General features: G+C 41.9%; 1 pseudogene; it reads left to right on the plus strand.

The window, feature by feature from the left end:
* Nucleotides 1-24,614, plus strand: part of LOC115332178 — a 104,266-nt pseudogene that overhangs the window by 64,434 nt on the left and 15,218 nt on the right.

The raw sequence follows: 24,614 nt of genomic DNA on the forward strand, positions 1-24,614 counted from the left end.
ATGCCGATGAAGTCATCACTGACGTCACTGATGACGTCATCAGTGACGATGACGATGCGGGTACCGATGACGTCATTAGTGACGTCACTGATGACTTCACCAGTGATGATGACGATGACGATGCGATTGTCGGTGACGTCATCAGTGACATCGCTGATGACGTCATCAGTGATGATGACGATGACGATGCGGATGCCGGTGACGACATCAGTGACGTCACTGATGACGTCATCAGTGATGATGACGATGACGATGACGATGCAGATGTCGGTAACGTCATCAGTGATGATGACGATGACGATGCGGATGCCGGTGACGTCATCAGTGATGATGACGATGACGATGTGGATGCCGGTGACATCAGTGATGATGACGATGACGATGTGGATGCCGGTGACGTCATCAGTGATGATGGCGATGACGATGTGGATGCCGGTGACGTCATCAGTGATTATGACGATGACGATGTGGATGCCGGTGACGTCATCAGTGATGATGACGATGACAATATGGATGCCGGTGACGTCATCAGTGATGATGACGATGATGATGTGGATGCCGGTGACGTCATCAGTGATGATGACGATGACGATGTGGATGCCGGTGACGTCATCAGTGATGATGACGGTGGATGCCGGTGACGTCATCAGTGATGATGACGATGACGATGCGGATGCCGGTGACGTCATCAGTGATGATGACGATGACAATATGGATGCCGGTGACGTCATCAGTGATGATGACGATGATGATGTGGATGCCGGTGACGTCATCAGTGATGATGACGATGACGATGTGGATGCCGGTGACGTCATCAGTGATGATGACGGTGGATGCCGGTGACGTCATCAGTGATGATGACGATGACGATGCGGATGCCGGTGACGTCATCAGTGATGATGACGATGACGATGTGGATGCCGGTGACGTCATCAGTGATGACGATGACGATGTGGATGACGATGACGTCATCAGTGATGATGACGATGACGATGTGGATGCCGGTGACGTCATCAGTGACGATGACGTCATCGGGGGGTCACGCGACATCGGCGGGGGTCACGTGACCTCGAGGAGGGGTTCACGTGACCTCAGGGGAGTCACGTGACTTCGGGGGGTCACGTGACCCCCCACGAGGTCACGTGACCCCGGTGGGGGGCTCGCGCGGTGCATTATGGGACATTTCCCATGATGCACCGCGCGGTTACGCCGACGGCGACGGCGACGGCGACGGCGACGCCGCTCAAGCCGGAAACGGGCCCCTAAGAGCTGCGCTCTAAAACAAATCGGCGAGAGCCACGTGATAGCAGCGCTGGTGACAAGGTTGTCTGCCTACAATGACGCCTAGCAAAGTCACGTATCTGCCTGTCCTACCGTCACTGTCTCAGCAGCGTGCCGTGGGCGTATACACCGAGGACGCACGGCCTAGAAGTGATGGTGTGGTTGGAACCACTGCGGTACTCCTCCAGGTGTCAATGAATGCACATCTTCCTGGGTTTGTTTTTCGCCCCAATTAAAAATCAAGTTAAAATGGTAAAGTCATCAACTAATATCTAAAAATTCTGCCTTTTCGCAAATTCTTTGTACTACCATAGCCTCTAGAAGTAATCGCCATCAATACTGATATTCGGTATAGTTAATAAAACCACAGTTTCAAGATAATGAACAATTCTGCTTACTCTGTTAATTAACCATCTAATGTCAGCAAAGTCGTATAAGCACAATTAATGTAATTGTCATTCTTTTTACAGCGGACTTGTTCAGAGCTTTTTTCCCCAGTTTCGTGCCCGGAACCAAATAAATGTTGACACGAAACTACGCAAAACTCTGGACAGCTACCACCAACTATGAGCGACGGCGACAACTTTTACAGTTATCATAGAAGAAGGGATAGTTGGGATAGTATGTGTTAATTCACCGTAAGAAACAGCGCGCAAAACAGGCGTGGACGAGGAAGAAACACACAAGACGAGCGAACAGTTTCGCTGGTCTTCCTTATTCACCAGAGTGGCAAGGCTGAACATCTTTGTTTTGTTTGTTTGCGCAAATTGTCATCATATCTATTACAGGTTTCACATATTGTCACGAATAAAACTAGTACTTCAATGCGATTTCGCGAACAAAATATGGGAAATGATTGTGAAACTGAAAATCAGCTTTTAATGACGCAAAATTTTGTTTATTAACTTAAAGAAAGCGGTAGCAGCATTTTGCGACGAAGGCGAGAGGGCGACTACCCCTAACCATTCTGTGACCAGTGCTTTATATACGCAAAGCGTTCAGGAGTTTTCCGAAGAACACTCATTGGCAGCCGAGAAATGGGGTGGAACATTGAAGAAGCGTTCTGCAAGTATTAAAGAAAGATCTGTGTCAAACGATGTTCGCGTGGAGTTCTAATTCCGTTCCTCTTATCATCTTGGTATTACTTCTTATCATTTTGGTATTACTTCTTTCGATTTTGTTCCTTTTCTCTGTTTTACTGCTGCGTTTACTTTAATAAAAAAAGTTCGATTTATAGATTTTATTTCTTAGTGTGTCTAATCGCTTCCCTAAATATTTAATTAGCTGGAATAATGATATTCTAAATTAAATGTTAAAAAAGGGAACTTTTGTAAGAAAAGCTTCTAATGTTTTATTCAGATCATCAATGAAATCCTAAGAGCTTTTTGTTCCGCTTTTAGCTACCATTAGTTTCAGATGCCACGAACTACGTATCACTGATGAACATGACGTTACACAACAATTTTTATGCAAATCTTAAGCAATTGCCTACCACCGTTGACAGAAACAAAGTGTAAGTATCCACTGCCTAGATTACACAGGGTTACTTTGTTGAACAATACCTATTAAAAATGAACAATCATTTTACGAATAATGTTCTTACTTCGCGTTGGTTGCAACTGGCGATATTACATTGAACCAGGATGGTCATAACCAGTTGGGCAAGTTTAAAAAGAGTAGAATAAAACTATTTTCCTTATATTTTAACTGCCACGTTGCAAATGTAATCTCAAGAAAGGATTTTTTTTTTTTGCGGCAGCTCAATTTGGTAAGTGTGCGACAATAAAACAAGAATTTATATATTTCATTTTGTTGCGCTTAAATGTTACTTATTTCATCAGCTCAATCAAGAACACCTCTAGCCCCGGCCTAAAGTAATGCACTAAACAAAGACGTAGTTCTGATAGCTAGCATATCGCAATATTAAAATCGAACCATAGTTGGCTGCGACGACATGCTCGCAATAAGTTGGACACTTGTTGATGCATCATTGTGGGATGTGTAGCACCTGCGCAGAATGTAGATTTGAAGTTGGGAGGGTGTTACTGAGAAACGTTATCGTTAAAAATGAGACTCCTGAGATCTGAGGAAGCTCTAGGGATAAGATACCTATACTGTTGCACTTCTTTGTACTGTATGGGTCTTTCGGACGTAACAAACAAAAGTGTTTGATAACGGGGCATGTCGAACTGCACAAAAGTCCACGTTTCGTCCCATGAGAATGGGAATCATCTTGAAATTCGCTAAAGCCTTGAAATGGTAAAAAAGGTTTCTGTTGACTATAACGAAAAAGGACTAGCGACACATCCAACACATCTGTCTCGTTGTTATGATGACTCCAGGACGGCGCCACCTTGCATTTTTTAAAAGGCCAAGGCTATTTTGAGCGGCGAAATACATGCGGGCGCCACTTTGGCGTTCGCCTTGTATTGAATGGTCGTACATCAGGCATCGGCCGAAATTGTGCACGATGTCACTATGTAGTCTGCCCAGTGTGTGTGAATCTGGCTGATGTGCACTACAACTGGATAAAAAACACCTTCATTTGTTTTCTTGCAGTGAACCAATGCTTCAAATGATAGTTTATGTTAATAGACTTCTGCTTTAACCTACCACATCTACAACTGCGAATAGGGTGTATTTGTTTATTATAGTTCGAACAAAAAAAAGTGAACAAAAAGCTTTATAAAATTGAAAATAAAAAAGCGAAGTTCGAGAACCTCTCGCCTGTGTACTCAACACTCTAGTGAAAGTGACTCAGTGTGCCCTGTTGGTTCCAATGAGTTTTGAGAAAGCTTGTCCCTTGTTAATTCCAATTTTATTATTTCGTTTTTGTTTTATCTTGTAAACCAGTAAACAAACATTTCCTCAAAATACCTGGCAGGCAGAAGAAGTATTGTGGAGTTGTTTCAATTAAATACCTGCTTATTCATTCAGTCGACGCGAAGCATGCGAGACCCCCTTGCGATCCAAGTCTCAATTCTAATACGTTTTTGCGGACCCAAATGCGTATAATGCGTGATGCGCCTTTCATTGAGCGATTTGGAATTTGTAAACAATTCTTAGTAAAAACTGAATTGTGACAAATTAATCAGTCGCCTTAATTTGCCTTGTAATGTCCGACAATTTAGAAATTTATGAACATTTCTGCTTTCTATTGAGAAAGTGGCGATGTAACAAACTTGTTTCCGACGTATTCGATACGGTTGGTGTTAAGCGTCAGTTGATGACAAGCATTTGCTGGTCAGTAACTGTCGAGTCACACTTGGACAAGAGAGTCAGTATCGGCAAGCCCAATGCACACTCTAAAAAAGTGTAAAAGGTGTGTTGTTGCACATTTTGTCGCATATGATGCAGCCCAAAACTTTAATTCGACCTACAGCGCACAGACGGCCCCAAATTTTACGAGGGGCTTGATAGTTGTGTGATACAACGTATTAAAAGAGCTAATGTACGTGTTACTGACTACGAAAAAAATATTCGGGGTTTTCTTGGCCCTACTGTAAAAACTCGGTGTTTTATTTATCTGGTCTTTGATGCGTACTCCAGCTATTTAAATGTTATATCGAACCGTTATTGAGCTCCTCGTAAAATTTTGGGCCGTCTGTTCGATTATAGGGCGCTGTATGTCGAAATGAAGTTGAGGGGTGTATTATATGGACAAAGGGTGTAAGGTGATACCCTTTTTTTTTAGAGTGTAGCTAAAACAAGTGTGCGGTATTTGTAACATAACTGTGCGCGCCTGCACAGCTATGACGACCGCACATCATTTACTCTGATGAATGCAAATGCTTTTTCTACAGCAGCCTTCACAAATAAAAAAATAAAAGAATCAAAGAGGTTTTGAATGGCCCTGATGCACGCCGCGCAAGCTGTAATGTGGAACTTCGGGCTTGTTTTGAAATTTGAAAGTTTTCTTTTATTATAAAAAGCAACCTCGCGGCTCTGTGATTCATTAAAAAAATCAGTCACGAAAAAGTCATACAGGTTTCTTTATTATAAATAAACCATTTTTAATTGGCCTAGATGCGTATTACCTTAGCGACACCGTGCATTCACACAGCGCGTCGTCTGCTCGCATCCTTCCAGCTCCGTCACAGGTGGGTGCCCGTAAGGTGGTACCACCAAAGCCTCTCGTCCCCAATGCAAAATTATCATATACCACCAATATTCGAATAGGCAAAACTAGGTCACCAGCTGCATTTTTAAATTTTGATCACTGAGAAAATCTTTTTGGGTATGAATATTGCAGTATAGTTTTGCAAAAAAAAAAAGAAAAAAAGAAGAAATATTAATATTAATTAAAACGTCACGCGCCAGGTTATATTTTCTTAATATGCCTAATATCAGTTTTTGTTTGAAGTTCTGGAGTGCACAAGGCTCTAAACAACCACCAGGTCGTATCTTATTGTACAAAGTTAGGGTATAAGTTAAACGTAAATGATTTTACTCTAAATTTATACTATTGATTCTAATTACCAGATATACAAAATTCATTTTACCTCTGTTCATAACTGAAGTGAAAAAAAAACTGAAATTGTCCCTACAATTAATTTTACTCAAGCAAGAGTCAATAAATTTCCCCACGACGTATGCAAACCAGATTATTTTAGGTGCCCCCCAAATGCGGGTAAACACACCAACCCTTTTTTATTGCTTGATGCAATAAGCCCGAAAACTTCGTCAAGGAATAAAACACATTTTTTTATAAAAAGTGTTTTATAAAAAGTACCAGATTACGAAAAGTAGTCTGGTAAATTACCCATTTGTTTTACGCGTTTAACATTTTTATTGCCCGTTTATGTTTTATTTTTTTTCAATTCGAAATAAAATGTTCGTGGCTCTCTTAATCTACACACCAAGGCTTGTGATTGTTAAAACTCCAGTAATTGGGAGAATTAATTTAGGAACGTTTATAATTTTCATCTGGTGACCAGTCAACCCTGGTGCAAATATGCTGTCGCTGCGCAAGTTAGTCGCACCCAGGTGTCCAAAACCACGTGGTCACGACATGTAATTAAACGCGCTCTCCGTCTATAGGCTTCCTCATGCCCTTATGCTCTCCAAGCTTGCCAGGCTACGAGCTCGTAGCGTGGCAAGTTGCTGCCTCCCCCTTGTCCTTTAACCTTCCTCCCGACGTGAGGGTGCACCCGGCTGGCCTGCCCTCGGTCCTTCGTCCTAAGCACCACGGCTCACCGGTTTTCTCTGCAGTCGCATGAGCAGCTCACAACGCGAATTAAGTTCCGAAATGTTGAGCATAGTTTCCTGTGCGGTGGGTCGGGATGTACAAGAAAGACAGCCTCCGGTTTCGCTATCCCGGTTTTAAAACCTATACGCGACAAAAGCCGTGGAATCGTATTGTCGGGCGCCGTGGCTTTGGCCCGTCGTACGAGATGGCTTTGTGTGCGGAGTATTTCAAAGTCGAATACTCTTATACGCGAACCATGGCGAGTTCGTTCGTGACGGTCTCGTCGTGGTCGCTGGAGCTGGTCACCAGCCTGGTCGATATAAAAATGACAAACTTAAACAGACAATAAAGATTGGTCTCATTGCTTCTCGAATCAGTGTCACACACATGGGAACTAGAAGACCCCGACCGAGTGAGAGATATGCCTTAAGCCTGTTCCCCATGCAGCGACTGTGCGAAAAAAAATCGGTACGACAGCCGACGCAGCTAGTGCGATCGTAATGTTTGGTTTAAATGCTCCAACAACCATGAGATTTCTGTTGGTTGTTCTGCCCAAGACTAGTTGCAGCGGACACGGACACGACACGTTTAAATTTGCTTAATATACACCAAAAACGTCTTAATAAACACAAATGATTTTAAGAATACAATATGTAACTAGATATTTTTAATAATTAATTATTTAACCAAAAGCTTTTAGGTGTCCACATTTATTTTCAAATACTCAGCTACAGCGGATGAAAGCTGGCTAATGAACGGCTGGAAGCTTTTACGTGACGCGCGGCCGCGACGCTCGCTATTGATTGACGCGAAAGCGATCGCACCGACTCTGCGAAAAAATACCAATTTTGTGGAAACCAGTCGCAAAGCCGCTGGGACAGTGTGACTGCAATTTTAATCACACATTTACTGGAAATCACGCCGATTTCGGATGAGAATCGTAGCATGTGGAACAGGCTTTAGATGTCATTATCTTGGAACCTCATGTTTTAAACGCGGAAATTTTATTCGAAGAAGTTTGATCGCGAGGTGCTGCGAGTGCGTGCAAGGGGACGCCGCGCCGCCAGGGGAATTGGGCAAAGTACCTCACCTACATACTGAACATGGCGGCCTTCGCGAATGGGTTTGGATTCGAACGCCCCAAGAATAAATATATTTATCTACGAAACTAGTGCGCCATTTACAAAAGAAATTGAGCAAACGTAATGTGACATCCTAAGGTCCCAGTTGTATAGCTATATCATATTTTATTTTTGCCTTGTCTTAATCCCTTTAACATTCCGTATCAAAGTGAATAAAGCTGTGTACTTGTCCTTTATCTTCCAGTTTTCTCGAGGATCCGGCCGTAATCAATGCAGCGTACATTCCTCACACAAATGCGCTGGGTAAGATTCTATAAAACGTTAACTCCTAATTCTAGACAAAACCACCTGAGCCCAAACCAAGACGAGCGTGTAAGGACAAGAATGAAACGAGTGAATGAAGCAATCTAACGCGTCGAAGTGCATTGACGCAAAGCTATGATGACTCAAGAGGACAGGTATAAAAGAAACCTTAATCTGGAATTGCAGATTATTTTGTAAGGAATCGCTTCAAATCCTCGCGTCCTTCCGCCGCCAGGTAGTTTTGTACTGCGAAATACAGCGCCCTCCAAAATAGGTCGAAGTGTTTGATTGCGCTGACGTTTTGTATATTTGGAAACATCCAATAATTTATTTAATAATGTCTTATTTTTACTTATGAAATGTATTATAAAATTAGGCTTTGAAAACAGCACAATGAAGATATGTCAAACAGAGAACAACAGCAACAAGCAAACAATAATAAATCATACGGGATCAAGGCACCACGTTTCCACCGCATAAAACATATTTGTAAACAAAAATAGCCCAAGAGCAAATAAAATATAAGGCACACACAACCGAAAGCAACAAGAATCTGGGAAGTGCTATTATTTGATTCACTCATTAATCTGTTTATTTTTTGAGCTCATAAACAGCTTGATGCCTTGATAATGATGCACAACAAAATGTTCACAGGTTAAATACAAAAGTCTTAAAAGCTAGAAAAAGTCGGTTAAAAGCATCAGTATCTGCTCTACTGAGGGTATTGTAGAAGTGTTGAATACAGGTCATGGGGCTGGTTGAGATGTAGTGATTAACATGGAAAGTCGGAGAAACGCGCATAACTCGACTCGGAACGTGAATATTAATAGCAGATGTGAGATCTGGGCAATCAATTGATCCATGAATACATTGATACAGGAAAATGAGATCGTGCTCACGCCGTCTAGAACTCGAAGTAGGGCATTTGCACCGTTTCAAAAGTCTCGCATAAGAAATATTAGAAAATATTAGCCAATATAAATTTTGATTTTTAGCCAACTAAAAATGTGATGCTTTGGACTATTGTGGGGATGCGGCGTTAAACGCAAAAATGAGAGTGCTCCACTACCGAAGCTTTTGTAAAAATAAAAATGTTGAAGTTAATTTGAGTAATATTTTAAAAGACCCGAGAGAAGGTAGCTTTCTGTACCATATATGAATGTTGAAAAGGCCTAGCGTTGTTTTTGAGTCCGAAGATACCAAAATTTTAAAGTGCCAAAAGCTACTTAATGTTTTCTTTGTTTATGTACGCTAGTCAAAACATAGCAAAAATTTTGCTGCTTATGAGTACAAAAAAATATACTGATGATGAAAATAAAACATTTGAAATCGGTTGTTTATGTTTCAAAAATAAATTTTTTGGCACTTTTTATATTGCAATTCCTTTAAAGATCCCCAAGAGATTCAAGGTGTAGTATAATATTAAAATTAATTAAACTAACTTATGCGAGTTTCGTAAATCTTCTGTGGACAGGCATTTCGCATACATCTGTTGTGCTTTTTCTGATTTACTCGTGCATATCTTTAAATAGTGTGCATCTCATCGACGACAAAGTGTTGTGGTATACCACAACACTTTGTTTCACGAAATGATATTTCCACCACGACAAAACTATAGTTTTGTCGTGGTGGAAATATCATTTCGCCGAAAGCAACACTCTGCAAAAAAACATTTAGAAAATGTTTGACATTTTTCGTGCATACGCGTAATCAAACCTACGTGAACCAAACCTCACATATGTGAAATTTCGAGTCGAAAGTGAATTTTTAAGGTTTAATATGCATGGAGTTATACTCGCTTCAATGCGTTTTCTTCCAAAGTTTTCTATGATCTAAGTGATATACACTTGAAGGTTTAATTACCTTCTAGCGTTCCCTCTCGTGATATAAAATTAATATTTGGATGGGAGATATTTGGCCTTTATTATTGTTTACTTATTGTGAAGGAATCTCAATATAGTGCATTTATTCAATATTTTATAGTGTTTCTGATATTCATTTATTCTTATTTTCTTCTGTATTTATTTTTTATTATATATTAATTTTACTCTGGTTACGTCTAGCCATTTATTCCCTTATTGTTTATTGATTACTTCACATGCTGTGGATACAAGGAGTCCCTGGCCATAAGATTGTTCAGTTCGCAAAAACAAATGTAATAACTTTATATATTATTAAATGTTTTCAACAGTTCTATACGCAGGGCTACTGCAGAGTCCATTTTATTACAAGAATATTCCAATGTAAGTGAATATACTTTCTTAATGATGCAGCTAGCGGATAGGTAGGAAACTGTAAAGGCGAACTCGAACATAGATGACCTTTAGAATATTGAATGTCTCGTATTATAAGAATATGTTAAACCAAAATACGTGTTTTCACTAAATAGTTATGTATACTATTTTCCTAAAAGGAAAGATCTCAAATGCTTAAGTGGGCGCAACTGAAGAGGTTATTTAAGAGAAGCTCTGTACTATATATCAATTCAGATATATTTGCTCTTTCAGCGACTTAATCTGGAATGTAGTACGGCTTTACAATATTTTAATTCTACGCTTTGTTAAAATTAGATATGCCCCTGCCTATTCTATGATCTTCCACAGTGCTGTAAAAATGGGAGCGACTGGTTGGACTTCGGCACACGAACTAACCCACGGCCTTGATACACTTGGTAAGCACACGTTTATTTATTTACAGTCCATGTTAATAACTACGGAATGTGTTAGTTATCTTGCCCTAGACTGCTTTAGTGCAGAAATATGTTTGAAGCATTTTCTCCTGAGAGTATAAATATTAACTGGAGAGGAACTATTTTGTTCAATTTCTGGCTTTCTGCTCCCCCCCCCCCGCCTTTACTACTACTATTTGTTCTCGACTATTGCTGGGATCATCAAGTTCTGTCATCCTTAGGCAAGGAATATCAATACATTATACTATTGTTATAATTATATATGTTATAAATATTATTATTCTATGAAAACGTTCGTGGCCTGCATAAAAAAGAAATTTTTTTTCTCTGATGTTACCCTGTGAAATTACTCTACGTTTGGTTTAACTGAAACATGATTATGCTCTAGCATCACCTTCTCCAACTACTATCCTCCTTGTTTTGAGGTGCACCGTCGGGATCGAGATTTTATCCCGCGGAGCAAGGCAGGAAACAGTGTTGGTCGCAGCAGTCGACAGGCACTACCGCTCTAGGACACGTTTAAACTTTGAAAAATTTCCTGAGGATGTATAGGTCGATATTGAGTCTGCAAAGGGAGCACGCGCTTTAATGGGTTCATTTCCCCTTCCTCCCCAGACTCGACCAGGTAAATTTTATGGTTGTGTTGTTATCGTAGAGGATACAGTGAATGACTTACTTGGATGCGGAATTTTGATTCTGGGTGTCCCAGGGCTCTCGGAATCAACTCTCCTCAGCTTGATGTTTTCACGGACAACTTTCACTGTATACAGAAGGCACCCAGCTCTCAAACGTGACTTCTTTCTTAAGTCCCACACAACACACTGATGTCCTGCAGCACCAATTTAGTACTTTAGATTTATGTTTATAAAATATGGAAAGTGTACGTGTAGCACAGGGTGAATTTCCTTATTTCCTCATGTTGCCTATCTTCCTGCACTCTATATCGTGATTTATTTCGAAACTTCCTTTGTTCGTGCTCATTCTGGTCGTGCCTAGCCGTACAACTCATATAGTTTTTCGGCAGGGGATTGTCTCAAGGTGTATAACTACTTCATAAGCTTTGATAAAGCGTCGATCTAAAAATCTCTTGGTGTAAATTACCAGGCCATTCTCTTACGCGAATTATTCGGGAGGCTATAGATACCTTAATTCCCTCGAGGACTGCTACTAAATCTCGCTTTCCTAGCTGGTTTTTCTGTGAGCTAAAAATCCTAGTGAAAAGACAGGACTTATTTTGAAGGAACTTTAAGAAAAGCGGCCTCCCAGAGAGGGAGGTAAAATTCAAATTTGCAGAAAGTAATGTAAAACAATCCTAAATCTAGACCGCCAGGCGCATCGTTACTCAGTGGAATCAGATCTTGTCTATGATCCAAAGAAATTCTGAAGGTATACTAAATCACGTTCTGGGGGCATATTGAGTCGAAAATTGTCCTATATAATCATGATTGATAAGCATGATCCCTCCCTGAGTTATTTGCTGATAATGTTGGGTCAGTCTGCAAGCATAGTAAGCAGTATTTCTCCTCTGCGCCGCCTCACATAGGTGGGTTTGGTGACTTGTTAAGTTGCTTTGACGTCGAGGAGAAATGCGTACAGTCCTGTATTAAGAAAATAAGAGCAACATTATCAGTTGAGCCCGACGGCATTCTTTCCACGATCCTCAAGACGTATCACGACATATTCACGCCGGTACTGTGCATTTAACAACTCTTAAAGGTTGAGAACCTTTCCTTAAATTTGGAAAGTCGCTGTTGTTGTTCCGGTCCTAAAGTCGGGAAACAAAAGTGATGTTTGTCAATGCAGACCTGTTTCTCCATTCTGGAAGCCCGTTGAAATGGTCGTCCATCACTTTAAATCAACGACTACAAATTTTGTCAGTTTTATGTCTACCACATCTCGACTAGTACGTGAAAGAGGTCAGTTAGACGTTGTTTACTTTGACTTAAGCAAGGCCTTTGACGTAATCAATCACATAATTCGTTTATACAAACTTTCCTGCTGTCGAGTGTGTGGCTCAGTACACGACTCGCTGAAAAGCTACTTTTGTGAGTGAGAGAGAGAGGCGGATGTCTGAGTCAACAACATGAACATTCTTCTGTAGAAGGCACACTCTGGCGTTCCTAACAAATCTGTTTTAGGATCCATCCTGTCTACAATTTTTGTAAAAGACGTCTCTCTGTTTTGAATGTTTCATTTCTGCAATATGCTGATGTTATAAAAATTATAGAGAAATAGTTATCGTACATGATTGTGCTAAGCTCCAGGTAGACGCATGTTCTTTCTACCGATGGTAATCTAAACCCGACCTAGTTTTGAACCCGTCTAAAACCAAAATCATGACACTGGGAAAACTCACAATATCTCTTTTGCATATAACATTCATGGAGAGAATTTACCTGAAGCAAGTGCAATGAAAGATCTCGAAGTCATGGTCGATTTCGGCTTGCGTTTTTCTGATCACGTTGGTAAGGTGGCTAACTCGGTATAGCGAATGTTGGGTGTTGCCTTTCGGTTAACTAGGGATTCCAAAAACCTGACTTGTTTTATTACATTAGGTTGTTGGTTATCCAGGTCACAGTTAAAATATGCCGTAGTTGTTTAGAATGGAATTTCTAAAACTCAATCCTTGGAAATCCAACGATGGTAAAAAGTTTGTTTCTATTTTTAAACATCGCTGCATTAAGAAGTATATTCGCTGTTTAACATATGAGGCTGCGTTAAAGCGTATTAGAGCGCCTAGACTGCACCGGCATCGGGAGAACGCGGACTTAATATTTGTCTTTAAAACGCTGCATGACCTCATCCATTCTCCAAGCCAGTTATTTGAACTGTGCCTTAGGGTTCCACATGTTTTCTCGGCTATATATATATATATATATATATATATATCAGGGTGTCGAACCGGAACCGAACCGAACCAGAAACCGGAACCGAACCGGTATTTTTTCCGGAACTGAACCCGAACCCGAACCGTTATATTGTTATCGCGATGAACCCGAACCGGAACTGAACCGGAAGAAAAATAACGGTTACCGGCTCATGTTAAAACGGTTCGGCCACGCGCTGTTGACAATGAATGTGCTATCAATGCCATTTGTTTTTTAAGTGCCGTCAACTGACACACACCTCGCTTACATATTTTTCTTCTCCACTCAGTCTTAGGAATATAAACGCTGCATCCATGAATCTTGACAAACGCTGCATCCATGAATCTTGACATAGAAAGCAGTATTGCGCTGGTCGCGGCTTGCACGGAAGAAAGAGAATTGGAAGGCTGTGCAAAAAAAAAAAAAATCGCGTCACGGGATTTCATTTTCCTACAATCTCGTAAATCCTAAATGCTGCTGTGTGCTCATTTCATAACACGTTTCTAGAACGCGCGAGTTCTTGAAGCTTGCTTCCATCGCAATGAGAAAAGAAAAGGCTGTGGAGTTTGATAATAATGCATCCGGTTTCGTATAGGCACTTAGAAGCTAACATATTTGTGAGACAGCGAACTCTTCTATTTTAATATTTATCCTATTCCGTCCTTCTGGCGTTGCGTTCGGTGAAGTGTTTTTCATATTCCGTATCTTGTTTAATGAAAACTTCTTTAAGGGTCTAATTTGAGTTGCCGAAGGCTAGTTCAAATAAAGAAAGCTGTATTTTCTCCCCACTGTTCCTTCAATTGCTTACACGCCGAGGTGGCGGGATAGTTAGCGAGTTCTACTTGTAAGTGGGTTCGTAAGGAGGTCGCGGATTTCACAGCTACTGCGTCGGACCCAATTAGATGAAGTCCGGATGCGCAAACGTCGGTGAGGTAACCTTTGAGTGCACATAAAGAAACCATTCCTGGTAGAAATTCCTGAGTCTTACACTACGATGTATCCCGTTTCGTATGTGCTGATTTTAGATGTTTTATTTTTAATTTATTTTGATGCTGCAATTTGTCATTTATAATTTCCGAACCGGTTGGCAAACCGGTTCAGCGCCCCGAACCGGTTCGCGAACCGGTTCGCGGATCGAATTAATCGAATCGGAACTGAACCGGAACAAAATAAATTTACCTGAACCTGAACCGTAACCGAACCCGTATTTTTTTTGGTTCGACCCACTGATATATATATATATATATATATATACATACATACGCACAGGGTGTTTTACGCAAGGTGGACAAATTCGATATTGTAAAAACTACGCGACGCAACAAAAAAAGGCTTGCGTCGTTGTGGTGCTAACCCCGGGGCCTATTTAGGAAAATTTTTAAAGTCCGCGATAATTAAGTTGTCATTTACTTTCGCGTAATTATTTTTTTAATAATGTGTTTAATTACATAGTTACAATTAGAAAATTGCTCAGCATCATCAAAAAATACACCAAATCAACAAATTGCAGAGCGATAGAAGACACGCGAATCATTTTTGGCTCTCTGAAAAACCGCACGAATTCGACGGGTTTTTAAGTTTCAGTTTGCAATCGGAGCGCATCTCGGCCCCGACGGCACCGCGCCCCGTGAAGAAATACTGACACCAGCCTGTTGGGGCTGCGTCGCGCGATGACAGCGCAGCAGAGGTTGGTTGCACTATTTCTTCACGGGGCGCGGTGAGGTCGGAGCCGAGAATCGCTCCAATAGCAAACCGAAACATTAAAACCAGTATAATTTGTGCTGTTTTTCAGAAAGCCGTAATGTGATTCGCTTGCCTTCTGTCGTTCAGCAATTTGTTGATGTAGAGTTTTACGATGGTGCTGGGCCATTTTCTAAATGAAACCATGCCCTTAAGCACAATATTAAAAACCGTTATTTACGAAAAAATAACTAACGATATAATTATCCCAGACTTTAATTATTTTCCTAAATGGGACCCTGGCCCAGGATCAAAGCGACAGAAGTCTTTATTGTTGCGACGCCGTAGTTTTTGCAATATCGAATCTGTCCACCTTTCGTGAAACGCAACACACACACACACACACACATATATATATATATAGGTGAGGCAGAGTAGCTTGAGAACAATGGACCGGGAGAATGTAATAAGTAAGAGATCCGTACTTGCGGAGTTATATATATATATATATATATATAGGTGATTTCATCTCAAATCGTGCAGAAAAAAGTAGAATTTTGAATTTCGCTGAAAAAAATATGTTATGGCGTCGTCTCTAAATACGCAGTAGCCACAAACCGCAAGTTCGTAGGATTTTTGTTCTCGACTTAAGGCCCGTTCACACTCTTGCGACCGAGGAAGACCGAGAGAGACCAGATCGGTTTTTAAGACTCTTGCGATCTCTTAGGACCATATCTAATAAAATCAGCAGGCCGAGTAGACCTTCAATATCGGAAAGGCATAGAGGTTGTATTGTTTTGATTTATAAAATTTTCACTCTAATCTAGAAGGACTAGCTATTAGCTCTCATATTACTAAGACATAGAAAGTCAGCACATCATAGATATATTATATACAATTCTTTCCGATACCAAACGCTAGGGTTTGTTCACCGCACATCGGACAGATCACCAGGGAATGGCCTTTCACTTCCGTAATACGCAAAAGTGACGACAATGAAACGGTCCGAAACACACGGAGAGATTGTTGCGGAGAGGGGTAGGTAATAAAAATATACAAATAAGAATGAAATTGCCCAACTCCGATCTTAACGAAAATTGCGTTAAAAAAAATAAAAGATTTAGGTTCGAGCGGTGTCAAGGTGACAGGTTTACGCCTGGTGAAGAGTCAGACAAAGAATTCGACGACACGTAAAAATAAAATAAAAAAAAAACACAAATTTATTTAACACAATAAACTCAGCCCGCACACGGTAAGAACAAAAACCAACTCCTCCGGGTATTCCCTGAACGGGACACAACCAAATGCGTGAGCACACGCTCTCTGCAGCACCGTCGGGCCGCTACACGCTGAAGAAATAAACCCAACAACTAAACAATGCTAACAAACAATTAGTAAGAAAACATAAAAAAGAAAACATCCAGCAGATCCGCACCAGAGAAACAAAGTTCAGCGGGGCGAAGAAACACACACGAAAAAGAAAAAAAAAAGCCTTAGCTGACCGACGCCGAGTCCAGTACCACGACACAAGAACCTGGCAGGATGACGGCGTCCAGATGATGCTCGAATATATTCTTCACTCTGTTCCGCACAGCCACGACGGCTGTGCGGAACAGTGGCTGTGCGGAACAAAGTGAAAAATAGATTCGAGCAGCGATGCGCGAGAAGGTAACCGAGACGTAGCATGCCTCGAGTTTCCTATCGGAGAGGAGCTTTCGAGGTAGGTAGTAATCACTCAAACTCTCTCTTCCCCCTTCCCCTTTTCAAAAGACACATGTCAGCCGGCGCAAACTTTTCTTCTCGGGAGAACACCACTCTTCGCAAACGGTTAAAGCTCACAAGGAGGCTGACTTTGTGAGGCCCTACTAGTCTCTGGGCAGAATGAACACAAATATATTTACCAACACGCTCCTTTTTAATATTAGTCTCCGGGTTTTGCTGTTTCCAAAAGAGATAACCCTTCGGTGCTATCGGATCTCCGCGGAGAGAGATAGAGCACGGCCGTTTCAAAAATGGGGCGCTCTAAGCTTCGGCAAATATGCGGTATCGTTTCACGCGTGCACGGATGGCTGGTTTCAAAAATTTCCCCACATCCCTAATAGAACCGGCCCACCTTCCTGTGTGCGTCTGCGGGATTTTTGTTCCACGCCGCCAGTTTTAGCGCGAACGCTGCGTTGTTTTGACCGACAGAACTGTTGTTGACCGTCGATATTGGAAGACCGTGGTGTCCTCATCCTGCCAGGCAACAGTTCCTTTACTTTCGCTTCTGCAATACTCTGACTCACTGACTCCTCCTGGGTGGTCGTCACTGCTCGCCGCGTCAACGACGCATTCGTACCATTTCACTCCTCGTGACACCAGGGTGCGCTGCTCGCTTTACTGTCACGGGCCGTCCTATCTAACACAACGAGCGCGAAAGGTTGTGGTCATCTGCTGGTTCCGAAAGGGCGGGACGTTTCCATAGGCCAATGAAGGACCCGAATCAATACGACGTCTGCCGATTTCTACACATTAAAAATTTACGACGCATGCTGGTCTTTTAAGAACTGTTGCTTTTTCTTTTGTAATAAAATTTAAATTATCAATCAATATAACAGGGTGGAACTACTGTATTTTATTGTTATTTGGGAACGTTAAAAAAAGGCAAAAATATTTCCAAGTTTGTGAAGACGCACAATTCCCAAATCCGTTTCGAGTCGTAAAAACACGTTTTTGTACGATATTGATGATTAACTATAGAACATATAAACGAAATACGTACTTTCTCAACTGGCTTTTCGAGTAGACGACAGTCATATCTACATTAAAAAGAAAGTGTTTTTTGAGAAAATTGATTTCAAAATCGGTATTTTTTGGTTTTAGCATAACATTACAGTAAACGTACCGCAAAGGGAATTTTATACAGATGAGTGATATTGTAAAATATATAAAGAGCGTGTATGGGGCTCTGCATAGACACAAAAATTAACGACGTCACCCAAGTAGATCGAAAGTATTTAATTGTCAAATTTCACGAACAATTAACCGAGGGTGCGGTTTTGACATTTTCACAGAAAAAAAACAAAGTGCCTGAAATTATTTTATCGCATTAGAGCGTTTTAACTGTACTTACAGAGTGCTTGAAAAAAGTTCATATACTATGGACTCAAAATCCACTACGGGAGATCGAGCGAAACATCCGACCCACAACGGATGTGAAAAACACTGCTTTCCGCCACGGCCTCTCTTAAAATTCGTAAGTCGAGAACAAAAAATTCGACGAACTTGCATATTCTGGCTAATGCGTTTTCAGATACGACGCCATAACAAAAAAATTTTTCAGAAAAATTAAAAATATGGCCCTTTTTGCCTGCACTATTTGAAGTGAAATCACCCTATATATATATATATATATATATATATATATATATATATATATATATATATATATATATATATATATATATATATATATTACAAGATAATTGTAGCGCGGAACGCAGACACTGAAGCGGATGAAACAAAAAAGACAGATCGCACGAGACAAGCGACTGAGGCTACGGTCGACCAAAGGAGCGGTCCGGGATTCAGAACGATTTTGATAAACTATTACATTGGTGGCAGTGATGGTATGTCGACTGCTGCTCCCGTCGAGCGCTACAAGTTAGTGCCTGATAATTTTTCTGGAGATGGGGACTGTGGTGCCTGTGTGCGCAATTTAGACGTCTGTGCTGTGGCGAACAATTGGGAAGACGCCGAAAAGCTGCTGTTCCTACCGACTCTACTGCGCGAACGAGCTTTTCTGGTTTACCAGCACCTGGATCTGCAAGATCGCGCATCCTTCGCCCGTCTATCTGCAACCATGTCGAAGGGCTGTGGGTTTCGTGCTAAACAAGAAGTTGCTCCTGCGCAATTCCGAATGCGGAGACACCGTTTTGGGAAACCTACGATATGTTCGCCTACGACCTGATGGACCTGTTTTCTGTGGCATACCCTGGAATGCCTTACGAAGACCATGACGCTCTCGTGCGGGATCAGTTCATTGCAGGGCTCGGCGTTAAACTTCGGCGCCGGGTACTCCTCGCTGTAGCAACATCTTTGCCAGCTGCAGTAAGCACTGCAACCCGCATCAGGTGTTTCGGCAAGGCATCAGTAGAGACGTCGTTGACTACTACTGCTGCGCGTGAGGACGCCAGGACACAACGTTTGACACAAACACGGACATAGCATTCCTCGCCTCTTCCATTTCTGCTCTCCGGCACAAGGTCAAGGACCTCCAAAGGGAGAAAATTACCACATACCAGGTCTCACGTCAGCAACGCTGCTTACGTTTTTTCAGGGCAGGACATTTCGCACGCAGTTGTAATGCCAGGATAGAGAACAACAGAGAAGGAAACAACTCTAATCGATGGTGGAACTAACGGCGTTTATAAAACTGATTGGCGCCACAACTCTGAGCCCTGCGCGGGCGCCCATCAACCAACACGGGGCTCGACAAACTACACCGCTTGTCACGATATACAAGGGACGATCGCAGGAGTTTTACTATACTTCCTAATTGATTCGGGGTCGTAAATGACTATCATTAGATTTGATGCGTGGTCGCAATTTCTGGATGTTAAACGCGCAATCGTTCCAGAACAGCGCCACGTATACGCCTTGAATGGTTGGACTTTGAACGTGGAAGGCATTTTCTCCCCTTAAATCGAAGTTGCAGGCATCAAGACTGTACACCCGGTGTTAGTCACTCGCGTTATAACCTCCAGGAGTGTATGTAGCCTTGGCGTTCACTTCCTCTCTGAGTATGGGTTCTGTCTTAACTTTTTGATTTCTCTTTGCGAGCAAAGAAACCATGTGTAGAAAGTAGCTGCGCGAAATGGAGCCACTGAGAATACTTCTTGCTACTCGGTGCTGATGCCGCTTGATAGTAGAGGTTGTGTCGATGGACATGTTAACTATGTCTGACCGGCCTTTGACGCTGTCTTGGACCCTCCTCCATACCTCGTTCAGCGAAAAGGAACGACATTACTCTGGATCATCGTTGACGTTTGAAGCACCTTTCCAGTTGGCGTTCTGTACGACACGGAACAAACGGTCCGATTATAACAGGAAACAACGCTGGGGCTCCTTCATCACATTAATAATGCTAATGACGACTTCTGCTGGCAAAGACTGTCCTCTAAAAATGCCAGCAACATAAAAATTCGCGTGAATGGCACTCCACCGGAGCAAGTGGAACAAGAAGCATCTGCTCCATTCTATTCCTTTCCAAAACCAAATACTTAGCTAAGACCTATACTGCGCCTAGAAAACCTCTCATTTTCTTTTGAGGACGTTATTTTCCGGTGAGATTTTGATCTTGGCCGCAAAGAAGTGATCAAACACCGTATCAAAACTTACACGTCACAGCCCTTAAAAAAATCTCCTCGAATAGTTCCACCCCATCATCGCAACGTCGTAAAGGGCAAGGTCGGCGACATGTTCCAAATGGAAGTCATCCAATTCTCCGTCCGCCCTTGGGCCGCACCAATAGTGTGTGCGAAGAAAAAGAATGGCAGCATACGTTTCTGCGTAGATTACCGCCGCCTGAACAATGTGACACGCAAAGACGCCCTCCCTATCCTCGATTTGATGACACCATCGAGGCGCTAAAGGGGGCAAATTTCAGCACCCTTGAGCTCGCGTCGGGCTGTTGGCGAGTGAAGATGGACAAAGCTTCTAGCGAAAAAAACAACATTTACGACTCCTTTGGGACTGTACGAGTTTGAAGTTCTTCCCTTCATGCTCTGCAATGCTGTGGAAGCTTCGCAGCGACTGATGCAGAAAAAAGTTAGGATTTCCCATTTTGCTTTTGTTATTTAGATGATGCCATCATTTTTAGTCGAACGCTTGACGAGCATTTAGAGCATTTACGTCAGGTGCTATGACGTCTCCGAAGTGCATCTCTTAAGAGTAAGTTATCGAAATGCCGATTCTTTTCTGAAAAAAAAAAAAAAAGCTGTATCTCGGTCATGATATATCTGCAAGGGGAATCGCTACTGACCAACCAAAAACAGTGAAGATCCTAAAGGGGCCCCAGACATTTAACTCCTCAGAGGTCCGCTCCTTCCTGGGCCTTGCTTCCTACTATCGGAAATTCATCCAGAACTTTGTCCCCTCCCCTCACCGTTGCACAAACTCTTGGAGAAGCAAACCATGTGTTAGGTGGTGCCGGCATTGCCAAACTGCGCACGAGAAGTTGAAAAGACGCCTGACAAGCGCGCCCATCCTTGCATACCCTGACTTATGTGCTCTGTTCATCTTTAACACTGATGCCTCCGACCATGAAATCGGAGAAGTTCTTTTACAACATTTCAACGGCGACGAGCAAGCCTTTGCGTATGGGAGTCGCAGTCTTTCCAAAGCAAAAACACACTACAGCGTTGCAACGAAGCAAATGCTCGCGCGCACATTCATTGTAGGCAATTTTAGGCATTACTTGCTTGGTGGAGAATTCATATGCAGGACAGATCATAGCGCGCTGCAGTGGCCCAGAACATTCAAGAATCCTGAAGGTCAAGTTGCACGCTGGCTCGAGAAACTAATGGCCTATTCATTGGAGACACTGCACCCGCCTAGTGCAGTAAACTCTTTCCACTTTAGTACACGAAAGACTGGCGCGGCAGAAGGGAGCTCCCCTCTCCCCTCTAGCCTTCATGTGTACCACGAACCGTACTGCACCGGTGCGATACGGGCACCAGACGAATTGTCGGTGCTGAAGTTCCCTGGTCGGTGCTAAACTTTCAAGTTCAACACCGACCAGGGAAGTGGCCCAGTAATGCAGATTCTAGGTCACGACGGCCATCCACTGACCTGGTGGTTTCTGCCTGCTGTAGAACAATCGAAACCCTCTTTGCAAGAAAATAACTGCATTATGCACAATTAAAGGTAGCGCTAAAGGCGAGGACAAGTAGAAGACAGAGGCATAAACACGAGCTGCGTCTTGTGTAGCTGTGTAATTTTTAGTCGTGTAATGTATAACCAACTAGCCCGTCACGTGATCTTAGTATAAGAACTGTATCATGCTCAGAGGGCCGATCCTTCGTTATCTCTTGTCATGCAAGTACTCCAAGGTCGAGCCTTCGAGACAATCACGAACCCTACCACTCAGCGAAGCTTAGAAAAGATAAATAAATTATCGCTGTTTAGGTATAAATCAACTCTTGCTGTTAGGAGTGACGACTTAAGAATTGTGCACTTCTTCCTCGTGTTTGGATTCTGGAAGTCTTAGCGTCTGTCCATGACGCCATAACAGGTGGGCGCCTTCGTTAAACAAAGATATTTCAAAAAGCCAGGGAAAGATTCGTTATGGTTCCAGAGCTAATATGACGGTCATTTCTGGCGTAATCATCGCTGCGCCAAGGCTCATAGACGAAGTCGCGTCTTCCAGTGGTCTTCGTCAGCGGTTGTACCGCATGGGTGTAGAAGTGGACTGTAATTTTGTAGCTTTTCTAGTCGCTGCCCATAGTCGGCTATTTCGCTTCAAGTCACCTCCAATCGTGTCGCGCAGTCTATTTTTTAATAAAATATTCAGATCATACTATGGACCATTTAAGGTTTCTGTGAAAGGGGATGCAATAATTAAGAAGAACAAAACCTTTTAACTCAAAAAGAAAATACGCGGCTAAACTGTTCAAATTTAACGAAAAAATCATAATAAACAGACCATACAATATACGAGGAACAAATTTAAACCTCAAGTAGCATAAGACTACGTCAAGTACATGAAAGTAAAATAATCAAAATTAATATAGGGTGTCTACTCTCTAAATTTTTATAGGAGAGGTGGTGAACTTGCAAAACAAATTAAAGCTATAACGCTCGGCAGCCAGACGATCGAGACATTGAATAAATTTAATGACAAAAAAATGTTTTAGAGTTTCCCCCCCCCCCCCCCCCCCCATTCCCCTTTCGCTTTCCTTTCTGAGGTTTTACGATTGGCTGGCCAGGCTACCTCTACCTCTTCCGGCTCAACATTGAGCTCATCTTCTAAGATGAGCTCAATGTCATGCTCAATGACATTGGGCTCAATGACCGTCATGCTCAATGACCGTCATCTCCTAAGATGTGGTCTCTCCGTGACATTTTTGGGCCATCTCCAAGTCCGTTCGTATCGCCAGGTCGTCGCCGAAATCTTCTTTCTTTGTTCACTTCAGTTTCCTTCTCCCCTATCGCGAAATTTGGTAACATTATCTAAAGCATTCAGTACGCACCAATGTTCATTCAAAGAAACAAACGACGTCACTTCCTACGGATGCTCTGTAATTAGTTCTAATATTCATTTTTACAGGCAGCCAGTTTGACGCTACTGGAAAGCTTCACGACTGGTGGAGCCCCAATGTGCGCGAGAAGTTCGAGACTCGGGCTCATTGTTTCACCAATCAATATAGTGCTATTAGTGACACGGAAACTGGCATACCGGTACGTGGTTTCCAATGATACTATAAATAAGCGTATTGTTTAGCTTTCAGTTCAATGATCTGTTAGATAAAAACTCAAGTCCTGCATCCTTTAAGAATGCTTTAAAACCGGTATTATGCAGTGTTTGATTTTTATTTGAAGATATATATACATAAATATTTTTTACTAAAGGTTATGCGTTAGACGACTTTCGTACTCGCCATATGCTTATGAAGATCGGTGGACATTGGATGAGGAAATAATTGCCCGGGTTAGTTGATTATTGAACTAAGATCTCTCAATTAAATCTTTAATTATTGGTTTTGGGGGTTATGTTGGTATTGCAGCATTAACGCCAATTGCTATTACAGGCTAGACCAAATTAAAGAATTTGTGAAAATGTAATGGTTTTCTAGACTTTTGTGAGCTAACTTACGCGTTTTTAACGGACTGCAAAAAAATTACGCTAAAATAAACATAGTGCATCAATCCCCGTCCGTATTGACACGAAGATTGACGTGGTCGTTTCAATAACGTCGTTACTATCTCGGCGGCGTGAGCTTGAGGGTGCGTCATTCTTCCAAGCATATTGTGGGCAAGGCGTGATGCGCTCTTTCTGCGCGCAAGTCTTAAATCGGGCAAAATCTCAAAAAAATTTATCATTAATTTATCAAAAACCGTTGCTTCCGTAGATTCCTCAAACTGGTCTGACCCTATTAATAATTGCCATCAATACTGCAATGGCAACATGAGCCCGAAACCCAAAATTGTAAAGTTAAGTAACACAATTTAAGTTAATTACTGAACATAGCATGACGGTAATTTTTGCATTTAATTTCCACCAAACCTTATAAATGCATGGTAAATACAGCGTTAATCTAACTCCCAAAACAAGGTAAGAAAAAATCTTTTGTAATTAGAAATTCGCACCCTGCATCGGGTAATAGGTCTACTTCCTTAAGTGGATTTCAAACTGCAGTGTCTTTTACTAAAATGTGAATCAGTTGTAAAATTAATCAAGGTAATAAAAGTCGGAAACGCGCAATATATAATCACAAATTAGACGTCAAGTCGAAATCGAAATCCCGCCTTGACGCCACGTTCTT

This window comes from Ixodes scapularis, unplaced genomic scaffold (assembly GCF_016920785.2).
Source record: "Ixodes scapularis isolate PalLabHiFi unplaced genomic scaffold, ASM1692078v2 PGA_scaffold13__105_contigs__length_92229423, whole genome shotgun sequence".
Taxonomy (NCBI): domain Eukaryota; kingdom Metazoa; phylum Arthropoda; class Arachnida; order Ixodida; family Ixodidae; genus Ixodes; species Ixodes scapularis.